Consider the following 13,601-nt stretch of genomic DNA (forward strand, 5'->3'; position numbering starts at 1 on the left):
TGTGTAATCTGACCTAAGCTTAGCTCTGCTCTTTATTATTTGCTTTATCTTGAGTAGGACACTTAACTTTTCTATCCTCTTATTTCCTACTCTGTAAAACAAGAATGAAAATGATAATCATCTCTTAGGTTTGTAGTGTGAATTCCTTAACCAAATGTCTGCAAAATACTTGGAGCCTAGTAAGTATTCAATAAGTTTTAGTTAATGTTACCATTATTATTACTATTAACATAGCCTCTGAGATTGTTTCCTCATTTGCTGAATGGTTGAAAATATACCAACTATAAAAGTTGCTACCATGCTTTCCAAGTAGCAATCAATCATTAAAAGTATGTTTATTAGCTGTTATAATGGTATGAGAATTAGACTGCATGCATTATACATTCTTCACTCTAGCTCCGGGATCCTTTCATTTAATTCCCATCACCAATACCCTGCTATCCTTCATTATATTATACTATATTAATATATTATAAATAGCCTGACACTGGGGTTTCTGTCTCTGGCTTCCATCCTCTTACTGAACTTCAAACCACTTCATCGAAGACACCCCAAGATCATTAGTGGAGTTATATCCAAGAATTCCCTTTCCTCAAATTCCTCTTCATCTGTCCATTCATATTCTCAATTCCTTTTTATGGTCCCCCATCTCCAAAGAATACAGGGAGGAATCCTTAGCTTTGCATTTATGGCCTTTAAATTCACGTTCTACCTCCGTTTTCTTATCTGCCAGGATATGCATGAGGTACAACTTCATGTTAGGCTCTAAGCCGCCTCAGACGACTAAGTGTGCACAAATGATCACTGGCTCTGTGTCTGCAAAAGTTCCTCATGTCCACACTCTTAACAGAATCTTTATCCAGGAGATAATTTAAGTAATAACCAAAAACTCAGAGCTATTTACTCTCTCAAGTCTCTCACAAAAAATCACATTCAGTAGAATCTAGGTAGTTATTATATTTTAAATGGAGAAGCTTAATAAATTGAAGGTTGTGTTAATAAAAATTAATTTTTTTCAGGTTATGTAATTAAGATAATATGAAATACATGGAGAATAGAAACAACGTGACAGAATTTGTTCTACTGGGGCTCACAGAGAATCCAAAGATGCAGAGAATCATATTTGTTGTGTTTTTTCTCATCTACATCTTTTCTACGGTAGGAAATGTGCTCATCTTGGTCACCATCACCACCAACCCATTATTGGAAACCCCCATGTATTTCTTCCTGGCTTATCTCTCCTTTATTGATGCCTGCTATTCCTCTGTAAATGCCCCTAAACTGATTGTAGATTCACTCCATGAGAAGAAAACCATGTTATTCAATGGATGCATGACCCAGATATTTGGGGAACATTTCTTTGGAGGTGCCGATGTCATCCTGCTGACTCTGATGGCCTATGACCGCTATGTGGCCATCTGCAAGCCCTTGCACTATACAACCATCATGAGTCAGTGGGTGTGTGGCCTGCTACTGGGACTGGTGTGGGTGGGAGCCTTTCTTCATGCAACCATACAGATCCTCTTCATCTTCCTATTAACCTTCTGTGGCCCTAACATCATAGATCACTTCATGTGTGACCTGATTCCTTTGCTCAATCTTGCCTGCACTGATACCTACACTCTAGGGCTCTTCATTGATGCAAACAGTGGCTTCATCTGTCTGTTAAACTTCCTCCTCTTGATGGGCTCTTATGTGGTCATACTGCACTCTTTACAGAACCATAGCTTGGATGCTAGACGAAAAGCCCTCTCCACCTGTCTTCCACATCACAGCTGTGGTCTTATTCCTTGTTCCCTGCATATTTGTGTACATGAGACCTGCAGCTACTTTATCAATTGATAAAGCAGTTGCTTTATTCTACACTATGATAACCCCTATGTTAAACCCCTTAATCTATACCTTGAGAAATGCCCAGATGAAAGATGCCATTAGAAAATTGTGTTGTAGGAAAGCTGATAATTAAATGTTTATTGAACTGATAAATAAATGTTTCTGGAGCCCCATATTGATTCAACTGAGGCAAAGGATAGAAGAATATTTTGGAAAATCTCTCTAAGAAATGCATATGAGATAAAAAATTAAGATGAATTTCTATAAATCATTGATTTTGCATTGAAAGGAATAGAAATGGGTGCAAGCAAAGGAATAAAATCTTAACCTAAGACCATAGTTGGAAAATTCTGCCAAATTAGTTCTACTAACTTCATTCATGATATGGATTAATAGACTTTCATTTTAATACAAAATATGAAATAAAATAAATAAAAATATATGGATACTGAGCAGTGATCTCTATAACAATTCAAACTGGCAAGCACTTCTATTGTCCCCCATTGTACTGAGGAGAGTATCCAGAGGTGCAGTGAAGAGCTAGTAAGGAGAACCCACCTGCTCCCTCAGACCACGCTCTTAGCCTCTGTGACACCCTGCCGGGCAATAATGATAGCAAGGTAAGGTAATTATGTTATTACAATTTATTCAGCTAGGGATTGTGCTGTAGACTATATATAATATATATTAGTTATAATACATATTAGTTCACTGTATATAACTAAATTATAATATTTCATTAATAACTCTGCTTATTTCCTATGGTATCATAGTTGATGATAATGGGTTGACTGTAATATTGTGATATGTGATTACTTTCGAAATATAGAAACAATGGGTGATTTAATCTTTAAGGGGTATGTGATGAATATTATGTCATATTTCCAAATTTCCTTATAGGCTTCAGAATCATGCTGCTTTGCTAATGACTGTTATGCTGATGACCCTTGAGAAAGTGTGATGAATTAATTTTTATATTTTAAATTAAAAGAATATTTCAAAGTCAGAAGGAATTTCTATTTATTAAATATATATTCATAGCCTATAAAGTACTTGCCTGCTGCCTAATGATATTGTCTACAAGTAGGACAATGTCTGGTGCATGATAAATATTGAATGAATAAATGTAAGTATAAAGTAAGATGAATAAAGTCAATAAAATATGGAGGTAAAAAATGATACTGGAGATTTTTTCTCCTACTTTGATTCAGACTCTAAGGAAGATTCTAGCTAGACCTCTTTTGGGAACCACAATTTATTTTAACTTCTGTTTAACTGTGAAATGAGAAAGAAATGGAAACTGAGATGCTTGGTGAAAGAGCAAATAGTTTGCCCTCTTGAATGTGGGCTGTTTATTTTTCTCTGTTAATGGGTTTGATTTTGGTAACATTTCATTATGAAAATATGCTTTTAAAAATATGTAGCTCTATCTATAAGCAAAGCAATTCCAAGATAACTATATCCCATTCATTGCTTCCCTCCTTAATTCCTTAATCAACAAATGTTTTTGAGCTCAAAGAAAGTATTAGGCCCCTTGATAGGGGCTGGTGTTTTAGTGGTAAATAAAGAAAACTGCTGGTCTTGCCATCAGAGAACTTACAATCCACTGAGAGAAATTCAAAAGGAAGCTTGAAATTCCAATATTATGTTATAAGTGGTAAGACAGTGGAGGCCCAGGTGCTATGAAAGCAGGTTTGTGAGACACAGAACAAAGACATAAGTAGTCAGGAAGAGTTCCAAGATGAAAAGACATAATAATGGGACCCAAAGCATGCAAAGGAGTCAGCAGAGCACAGAGGCATCAGTTGGACTGAGATCATTCCAGGAGAGAGAATGCGTGATACAGTCCAGAAGGTGGTAATAGCTAGGAAGAAACCTAATGAGTTCAACATAGCTGTGGTGTTTAATCCATCTATCCATGCAATTACTTGTTGAATACCTACTGTGTGCTGGGCACCATGCTGGACACTGAGCTTATAAAGGGTAAATAGTAAGATCTGAAGCTGAAGAGATAGGAACAGGGAAGATTAACGAAGTTCTCATAATTGTTTCAAGGCCAATGCTAAGTATTGTGGGGAAAACATTGGAAGGTCTTTTGAACAAGTGAGTGGTTTAGTTTGATTTTGAGTTTTAGAAGACAATTCTCTGTGGGTTATCAGAGTGGAAAATGGGCTGAAGGGATCAAGACTGGGAGATGGAGAGGAGTTAGGGGGTTACTGCAATGCTATGGGTGTGAAAGGATGGTGGCTGGACTCTGGCAGTGCCCGTGAGGAGGCAGCGTTTGGTGGGCCTTGCTGCTCCCAGCCCCGTGCCCTGTCACAAGCTGGTGCACCTGCGCTCCAGCCTCTGTGCCGGGCTGCTGAGAGCCAGAGCCCCATCCTTCTCTGTCCACCTGCACTAGAGAAAATTAGAGCTGCCTCACCTGGAGGGGAATGCCAGTTATATCAGGACCGGAACCAATGAATTATTGGAATCGGGGTAAAAAATGGCTGCTCCCTTTCCTCAAGGTGGAGCTAGTTGTGCAGCAAAGTGTGCAGCCCAGAACTTCCATCAACCAGGCTGAAGCCAGACTCCTGGCTCCAGTCAGGACTGTATCCTTTCTTCTCCCTACTCAGCTCCTTTCAACCTTACTCTTTATAAATCACTGTTATAAAAATACCAATACGAGGTCTGCGTTTAGGGAATCCTAATGGAGAATTAGAGAAGGCATCAAAAATTATTTAGGCACTATAAAGAAAAGACTTGATATGTGATGATGATTTGAGAAGGAAGAGTCATGGATAAAAACTAGACCCTGACATAGATTCCAGGAAGACTGAGGAAACTGAGAAGATGAAACAGTTAGAGGAGTCGTCCTTGTCAGCCGGAGAAGCTTCTCCCTCGGTCTGAAGGATCATTCCACATCCTTTGAGGAACCTCTAATGGCCTCCCCTGAGGCAGTTGCCATGAAAGAAAGCTGATTCTCCTCAGGACACCCCCCCCACTACCTTTCCTTGCTTCCAGACTTGGAACTACACTCAAGTCCCAGGAGGTCCCTAAAGGTGAGGTACAAAGTGTGACCCAGGAGGAGATGTTCTATATTACAAATGCTACTTGAGTTCTCTAATTTATACAGGAACTCCTAATTTATACAGGAAGAGTTTTGTGGAATATATATAGCAGTGGACATTAAAGGTGTGGGACAATTAGAGAAGAGCCATAATTTCGATCATGCCAAATTTAGTGCCATGGGCTCACTAAGAAGAAATTCTTCATTTAATATTGCAGAAAAGTCTAATAGTTTGTCTGGTTGGTGCCTAAAACATGAACCAAATCTTGGCCCATAGTGAGCAAATTAGCAATGCCAGACCTCCTTTGGTTCAATGTACAGAAAGAGATTCAAAGGCCTAGGGAGAGCGGAATGTTAGAATGAATTTGTCCTTTAAGATCTACTTAACCACCCTGGGAAGGTCCAGAAGGCATACTTTTCATCATTACCATAAGAAATAAATTTGGAGGCAGAGCCACAGCATACTTGAAAAGCTCTGTGATCACTGTTTTCTGTAGGCCAGACCTGTGGTGGGAACTATGGTCACTGCACTGGGAAATCTAAAAGCAATGCAAGTCATTTGATCCCAGGTGACAGTGGCCAAGTGTTGCCCCTCAACCCTCAAAAGCAAGGTGGGGCATGGCTACCCCAAGGTACAGCAGAGAGAAAGCAGCCGTCAGAATAATCAACACAAGCAGATTAACAGTGTTGCTAGTTTATCATTGTGTTCTTGAAGTGAAAAAGACAGGAAACCTAAAGTCTTACCAGTGATTAAGTTCAGTTGAAAACCATGGCAACCCAATCCAAGCAGAACTACTAATGGCCCAGACTCTTCAGCAGTGAAGCTCTGTGTCGCCCCACCAGGTGAAAAACCCTGATCAGCTTTGGAGCTTGCTGAGGGCACACTGCATACAAATAAGAAACAGAAAAAGAAATTAGAAATACCAGCTATGACCATGTTGTTATGGCTGAGTTTGTTTGCCTCAGTTCTCCTCCCGCTGCAGCAAAGAATTGAAAGGCAGAGACGCAATAGTGAAGCAGAGTGAAAGTTTTATTTTAATATACTCCAAGGGGGAAGTGGGCCAGACTCAAGGCAGACAGATGCCAAAAACTTTTAGGGGAGGGTCTCTTTATCCTTACCTAGCTGGGAGACACTTCTTTGATTGACAGGGTGAGGTCATTTGATTGACAGTTCTAGTTATATACCCATTCCTCTTGGTCAGCATGTCTTTCCCCAAAATGCACACAGAAAAGCTCATGGTGGAGAGGACAGCAAAATAGCAATTTCACTTTAATTAGATTATGTGGAGGTGTGGTTTGGCGGTTCTTAGTTTTGTTTGCACCCGCGTTGGGACCTTGTTGGGAATGGTTTGTCCTGTGCCCAATAGGCAAGAAGTTATCTCCCTGCAAAACCTTTGTTGTTTTCACGTGGGCACCCCTACATGGGCAATTTGGGCAGTTATTTTCCTTGAACCTTATCTTCCCCTTCCCCAGCTGCTCACGTGTATCTTTCTACCTAACATTCCTAACAAAGTGACTAGTTTCAGAAATAAAGACTGTAATTGTTCTTTGTCCTCTTTATATTATGAATATGTTTGTGTATGTGAGTACATACATTAAGCTAACATCTTTGTTTTCTTTCCTCTCTTACCTTACCATGTACCATAAGATATCTTGAGTTTCCATATAATATTTTAGTATTTCCAATTTTCTATTGCAGTATCTAATTTACAAGATATTAAGGAGAAGAACAAAGATAACTGTGGATAAAATTCCAATATTTCCAGAATCTCTTGCCTGGCTTAATTCATCTCCATATCAATAGGTGTTTCCAAGGGGTGGAGAGTAGTTCATCTCCATGTCAATACATGATTACATGGGGGGAGTGATGGCATATCTGGACTGGAGAGGTTGGGTTGGGTCCATTTTTGCAGCCAGTTCATGAAAGACATGGGAGAGCAGAAGTGGACAAGTGCTTGTAAGCAATAAATGGGTTTCTCCCACTTAATTTCTCCCTTTGACTGATTTGGGTTTCAAAGGTAATTTACCCTGAGCTGAGAGACAGATTTTCCCCTGGAGTTACAATAACCCCAAGAATTTACCTTCCCTTCTAGGGCAGGGGTTATTCCTTTTCAGTTGTACACAGGACAGTTGTATGATGTTATATGGAATTATGACCTTAGTAATGATTTTATTTGGAGATTAAGTATCTTTAAGGAGATGTATCTAGGTACTAAGTTGAAGCAATGGACTTGTTTTGGTTAATTTTATGTTTTAATTTTTCTGGGCCAGAGTGTGCACAAATATTTACTTTAATATTGTTTGGTGTTGTGACTGTGAGGTCTGCCTAGATGATATCAACATTTGAACTGGTAGACTGCAAGGCAGGTTGCCCTCACTAATATAGGTGGTCCTCATCCAACTGAATGCTTGACAGTTACAAAAGGCTGACCTCCTCTAAGGGAATTCTGCTGCCTGAGAGCTTTCAAACTGAAACATCAGCTCTTCCTGTCTGACGGTCTACACACTGACACATTAATTCTTCCTGATTCTACAACAGCTTCCTGCCTATGGACCTGAACTGGGACAGCAGATATTACTGCTTTACAATAGTTTCTGGTCTTTTGACCCAAATGAGGCATTGGCTGTACAGATTTTGTACTTGCCAACCTACATATAAACAAGAGCCAATTCCTAGTATAAATCTCTTCTTATATGTGTGTGTGTGTGTGTGTGTGTGTGCGTGTTTTGAAACATATCACATTTTCATGGATTGGAAGAATTAATATTGCTTAGCATCAATAATACCTAAAGCAGATTCAATAACATCCCTACCAAATCTTCATGACGATTTTGCAGATATAGAAAAATCTGAAAATTTCATGTGAAATCTGAAAGGACCCCATAATCATAAAAGACTTGAGAACAACTAAGTTGGGGGTGGCATACTTCTTAATTTCAGAACTTATTATAAAACTATAGTTGTCAGAACAGTGTGATACTTGTATAAAGACAGGCATCTAGGCTAATTAAATAGTTTAGAAAGCCCAGAAATATACCATCACTTTTGGTCATATGAATTTCTACAGGGGTACCAAGAGCATCTAATGGGGAAAGGATAGTTTTTCCAAAAAATGGTTATGGAAACTTGATATTCCCATGCTGAAGAATAAAGGTTGACCCTTAACTTATGCCATACACAAAATAGCTCAAAATGGATGAAAGAACTAAACATAAGAGCTAAAACTAAAACACTTAGATGAAAATATAGAGGAAAAGCTTCAGGACATTAGATGCAGCAATAATTTCTTAATATGGCACCAAAGACACAGGTTACTGAAGAAAAAAAAGATAAATGGACTACATTGAAATTAAAATTTTCTGTGCATCAAAGACCACAATCAACAGAGGGAAAAGCAACTAATGGAATAGGAAGAAAAACTTTCAAATATACATCTGATAAGGAGTCACTATTCAGAATATTCAAGGAATTCCTACAACTCAATGACAGTCTGATTTTAAAATGAGTAAAGAATATATACAAATGGGCAAAGAGCATATGAAAAGATGCCCAACATCACTACCCACCTTGTGCCCTGTTCATGAGAATGTAAAATGGAGCAGCCTGTTTGAAAGACAGTATGACATTCCTCAGAAACTTAAAAATAGAATGCCCATTAGATCCAGCAATTCTCCTTTGGGATATATACCAAAAGAATTTAAAGAAGGGACCAAAAGTAATACTTGTACATTTGTGTTTATGGCACATTCACAACTGCCAAAATATGTAAGGAACCGTAGTGCCCGTCAGCATATAAATAGATAAAGAGAATGTGGTCTGCATACAATGGAATATTATCAACATTAAAAAGAAAGGAGTTTTTGACATGTTACAAAACAGATAAATTTTGAGGATGTGTTAAATGAAACACGCCATTCATTTTTAATAAGTTTTTTGTTAGATAACAGGTTTATATTTACAGGGAAGTTGTAAGATTAATACAGAGTTTTGATAAACTCCACACTCAGTTTCCCTTATTACCACCTTATATTAGTATGATTCCTTTGTCAAAATAAATAAATCAATGTTAATAAATTATTTTTTAAATAAATTATTAGAAACTAAAATCCATACTTTAACCAGATTTCTAATGAATTAATCTTTACTAATTTTGTTTTTTTCTCCAGAACCTCATCTAGGATACCACATCACATGATGCTGTCACATGTGGCTTGGCACCTGTGGGCAGTGACAGTTTCCCTGGCATTCCTTATTAGAGATAACCTTGGAAGTTTTGAGGAAAACTAGATGCATGTTTTGTACAAAAACCCTCAGCTGAGGTTTGTCTGCTATTCTGAGAATCTGATACTCAAGGTTAAGGGTTGTGGATTATTGGGAGAAAGACCACAGAGGTGAAAGGCCATTCATCACATCAAATCAGTGGGAACATAATTTTAATGTGACTTATCACTGTTGCTATTAAACTTGGTCACCTGGAGGAAGTAGTGTCTGTCACATGTCCCCTTTGTGAAATCATGCCCTCCCCCACTCCACATGTGCCTTTCAGAAGGAAGTCACCATGTACAGCCCACACTTAAGACATGGAGAGTTTGAGGGCTGAATATCTACATAAATTATTTGGAATTATTTGGCCTACTCTCCTCTATAATTAATTTATTTTTTCAAATATTTTTATCATTTTAACTCATAAATACTTATTTTATACCTTGGTTTATGTTTAAATTTTGTGTTATTCATTTTGATGCTGAAATATTTTCCAGCTTTGGGCACTGGGGCATTTTTCATAGGCCCCTGTGTTCCCTTTGGCATATCTTCTACATGGTGTGAGTATGTGTGTGTGTGTGTGTGTGTGTGTGTGTGTGTGTGTGTGTTAGCACTTCCTTACTTCCTAACATTACAATATGCCTTAGGTCCTCTTATACATTCCCTGTCCCAAACCTAGAATCAGTCATTTCTTCAAGAAACCCTATTTCATTTTATTGGAGAAGACATAATAAACCCAGTCTTGGGCACTAGGTGATCATTAGATTTTTCTAGCCAAAAGATGTCAGTTAGGGAAAAATAACCATGTAATTGCAAAAATAGATCATCTTTTTTCCATGATGTAATAATACATATTGGAGATTAAATTCTTTATCACATCAGGTTCATGTTTCTTAACTAGGAAGAGGAGGGGCACCTCAGGGAATGACCTTCCCCAGACTCCGATATTTTGAATAATTCATGTTTAAGTACTCCTCCAGGGAAGGCAGAAGTGAAGCATTTCCCAGTCAGAATCCTGTGTGAGAGTGGATTCAGAAAGTGTGGGCTGAATCTGGAACAGTCTTAGCCTGAAATCTGGCATGTAGGGGAGAACCTAGTCTCTTAGTGAGATCAAAGATACTCTGGTTCCAGATTATCAGGTGAAATTTAGAAGCACTTCTTTATGTAATTTGAGCGGAGGGTGTCTACAGTACCTTGGGAAGAAAAGAGGGAAACTGAACATCCTCATCTCTGCCTAAGCTCTTACGAAGCTGGTAAATTTGAATTGGGGCTTAAGCTAGTTGTATTTCTTACTTGGAAGATGAGTCTGATCAATGCCACTGTAAGTATCTAATACACACAACACATTGGTGGAAGGATGGAATGTTTAGGGCATTTCTAGGAGTACCTTACATTCTACGGTGAGATGATGGAAATAAACGGTGTGCACAGCAGCTCCTGATGGAAGTGGGAACTAATAGGTAAGGGCTATTGGAATCGAGTAAATGAAAATAATGTAAGTTTGGGTGTTCTTGTAAATGCTCCCTAGAGATGATGATTTTGATGTGGATACAGCAGAATGCAGGCTCCCCTTTTTCTCAATGGCAACTGAATGTAGAATAGCATGGAACACTATCTAATTGTACCTATGGGATATTTTCTTAATTCTTTTCTTCATTCAACAATTATTTCTTAATCACCTGCTTTTACTTGCTGCAATTCATACATTATTGTCCAAAATTATCATCCCTTTTTATGTTGCTTCAATCTAAAATATGGCATTTGGGTATATAATTTTAAAATGTGTATATTTGTATGCCTATGAATCTATATATAAGTATATATATATATACACACACACACACACACACACACACACACACATATATAATTCACATAATTTATGTATATTTATTAGTGGATACATATAAACCATGCAAATTATGCATATGTACCTATGTATCTATATATATGTATAGATACACAGATACAGATATTTAATAGTTTATTCTTAATTGCTATAAACCTCCAAAAATTTTGTATGTTTAAGAGCTCTGACAAGAGCATGCTTGGAAAAAATCCAAGAAAGCCAGCCAACATGTAGTTAATGTCATTGTGGTGGCGTATGATACGACTGAAAAGCACCTAGTTCCAGAATTACCTATATAGTGGACTCACCACCTTAAACATTTGGGTCTTATTTTTGCTTTAGAAATATTGCTATCCTTCCTGCTTATACCACAAGAAAGTTATGATGGGTCAGTAATATGACAGTGTGAACAATAAACCATCTCTTAGGATACGGTTTTTAAAAGCTGAACTTTTTAGTGAATCACAATCATCATGATAGTGATGTATTATCAAATTTTATGAAAGGGCAGTTTCTAACAATTAGGTATTGCTCACATCTCTAATGCAAAGAATGAAGTTTCTTTTTTTTTTTTTTTAATTTTTTTATTAAGGTATGATTGATATACACTCTTATGAAGGTTTCACATGAAAAAACAATGTGGTTACTACATTTACCCATATTATCAAGTCCCCACCCATACCCCAATACAGTCACTGTCCGTCAGTGCCGTGAGAGGCCACAGATCCACTATGTGCCTTCTCTGTGCTACACTGTTCTCCCCGTGATCCCCCACACCATGTGTACTAAACATAATACCCCTCAGTCCCCTTCTCCCTCCCTCCCCACACACCCTGCCAAACCCCTCCCCTTTGGTAAACACTAGTTCATTCTTGAAGTCTCTGAGTCTGCTGCCATTTTGCTCCTTCAGTTTTGCTTCATTGTTATACTCCACAAATGAGGAAAATCATTTGGTATTTGTCTTTCTCCACCTGGCTTATTTCACTGAGCATAATGTCCTCCAGCTCCATCCATGTTGTTGCAAATGATACGATTTGTTTCTTTCTTATGGCTGAATGGTATTCCATTGTATATATGTATCACACCTTCTTTATCTATTCATCTACAGACGGACACTTAGGTAGCTTCCATATCTTGGCTTATTGTAAAAAGTGCTGCGATGAATATAGGTGTGCATATGTCTTTTTGAATCTGAGAAGTTGTATTCTTTGGGTATATTCCAAGAAGTGGGATTCCCGGGTCAAATGGTATTTCTATTTTTAGTTTTTTGAGGAACCTCCATATTGCTTTCCACAATGGTTGAACTAGCTTACATTCCCACCAGCAGTGTAGGAGGGTTCCCCTTTCTCCGCATCCTCGCCAACATTTGTTGTTCTTAGGCTTTTCAATGCTGGCCATCCTTACTGGTGTGAGGTGATATCTCATTGTGGTTTTAATTTGCATTTCCCTGATGATTAGTGATGTGGAGCATCTTTTCATGTGTCTATTGACCATCTGAATTTCTTCTTTTGAGAACCATCTCTTCATATTCTCTGCCCATTTGTTAATCGGGTTATTTGCTTTTTGGATGTTGAGGTGTGTAAGTTCTTTATATATTTTGGATGTTAACCCCTTGTCAGATACGTCATTTACAAATATATTCTCCCATACTGTAGGATGCCTTCTTGTTTTGTTGATGATGTCCTTTGCCATACAAAAACTTTTTAGTTTGATGTAGTCCCATGAGTTCATTTTTGCTTTTGTTTCCTTTTCTCAAGGAGAAGGGTTTCAGGAAGAAGTTGCTCATGCTTATATTCAGGAGATGTTTGCCTATGTTGTCTTCTAAGAGTTTTAGGGTTTCATGACTTACATTCAAGTCTTTAATCCACTTTGAGTTTACTTTTGTTTATGGGGTTTGATAATAATCCAGTTTCATTCTCTTGCATGTAGCTGTCCAGTTTTGCCAACACCAGCTGTTGAAGAGGCTGTCATTTCCCTATTATATGTCCATGGCTCCTTTATCATATATTAATTGACCATATATGGTTGGGTTTATATCAGGGCACACTAATCTGTTCCATTGGTTCATGGGTCTGTTCTTGTGCCAGTACCAAATTGTCTTGATTACTGTGTCTTTGTAGTAGAGCTTGAAGTTGGGGAGCATAATTCCCCCTGCTTTATTCTTCCTTCTCAGGATTGCTTTGGCTAAGGAATGCAGTTTCTTTACACAGGGAGTACACGTACATGCTTTGTATTCATGTACAATTCATTTATACAATTGTGTGTTCAAATGTGCTATTTATCCTTATTAATTATTAATACATTAATAAATATTAATTCTCTTTTTATGTCTATTTTTTCTTACTTGAAATCAGAGTACAGGAAGCTCAAGATATATATCACAAGAATTCTACTGAAAAGTTTCAGTGATGATTTGGAGCTTCCTGAGCTCATTTCTCAATGCCTGGTGCTCAATAGTAAACCAGAAATTTCAATAAATATTCTGATTTTCAGCAAATTTTCTCCCTGTATTTTTTCTTCACTTTAGTCTCAGTGACTCTTATGCATTAATGAAACATATTGAAAGACCAAGAAAAACAATGAATAGGGGAAGGATTTAAATTTCC

General features: G+C 37.8%; 1 pseudogene; it reads left to right on the top strand.

The window, feature by feature from the left end:
- The first annotated feature begins 1,038 nt into the window (after positions 1-1,038).
- Positions 1,039-1,966, top strand: LOC130680163 (olfactory receptor 4C46-like; annotated as a pseudogene).
- The last annotated feature ends 11,635 nt before the right edge of the window (positions 1,967-13,601 follow it).

The sequence above is a fragment of the Manis pentadactyla genome, chromosome 13, assembly GCF_030020395.1.
Source record: "Manis pentadactyla isolate mManPen7 chromosome 13, mManPen7.hap1, whole genome shotgun sequence".
Lineage (NCBI taxonomy): Eukaryota > Metazoa > Chordata > Mammalia > Pholidota > Manidae > Manis > Manis pentadactyla.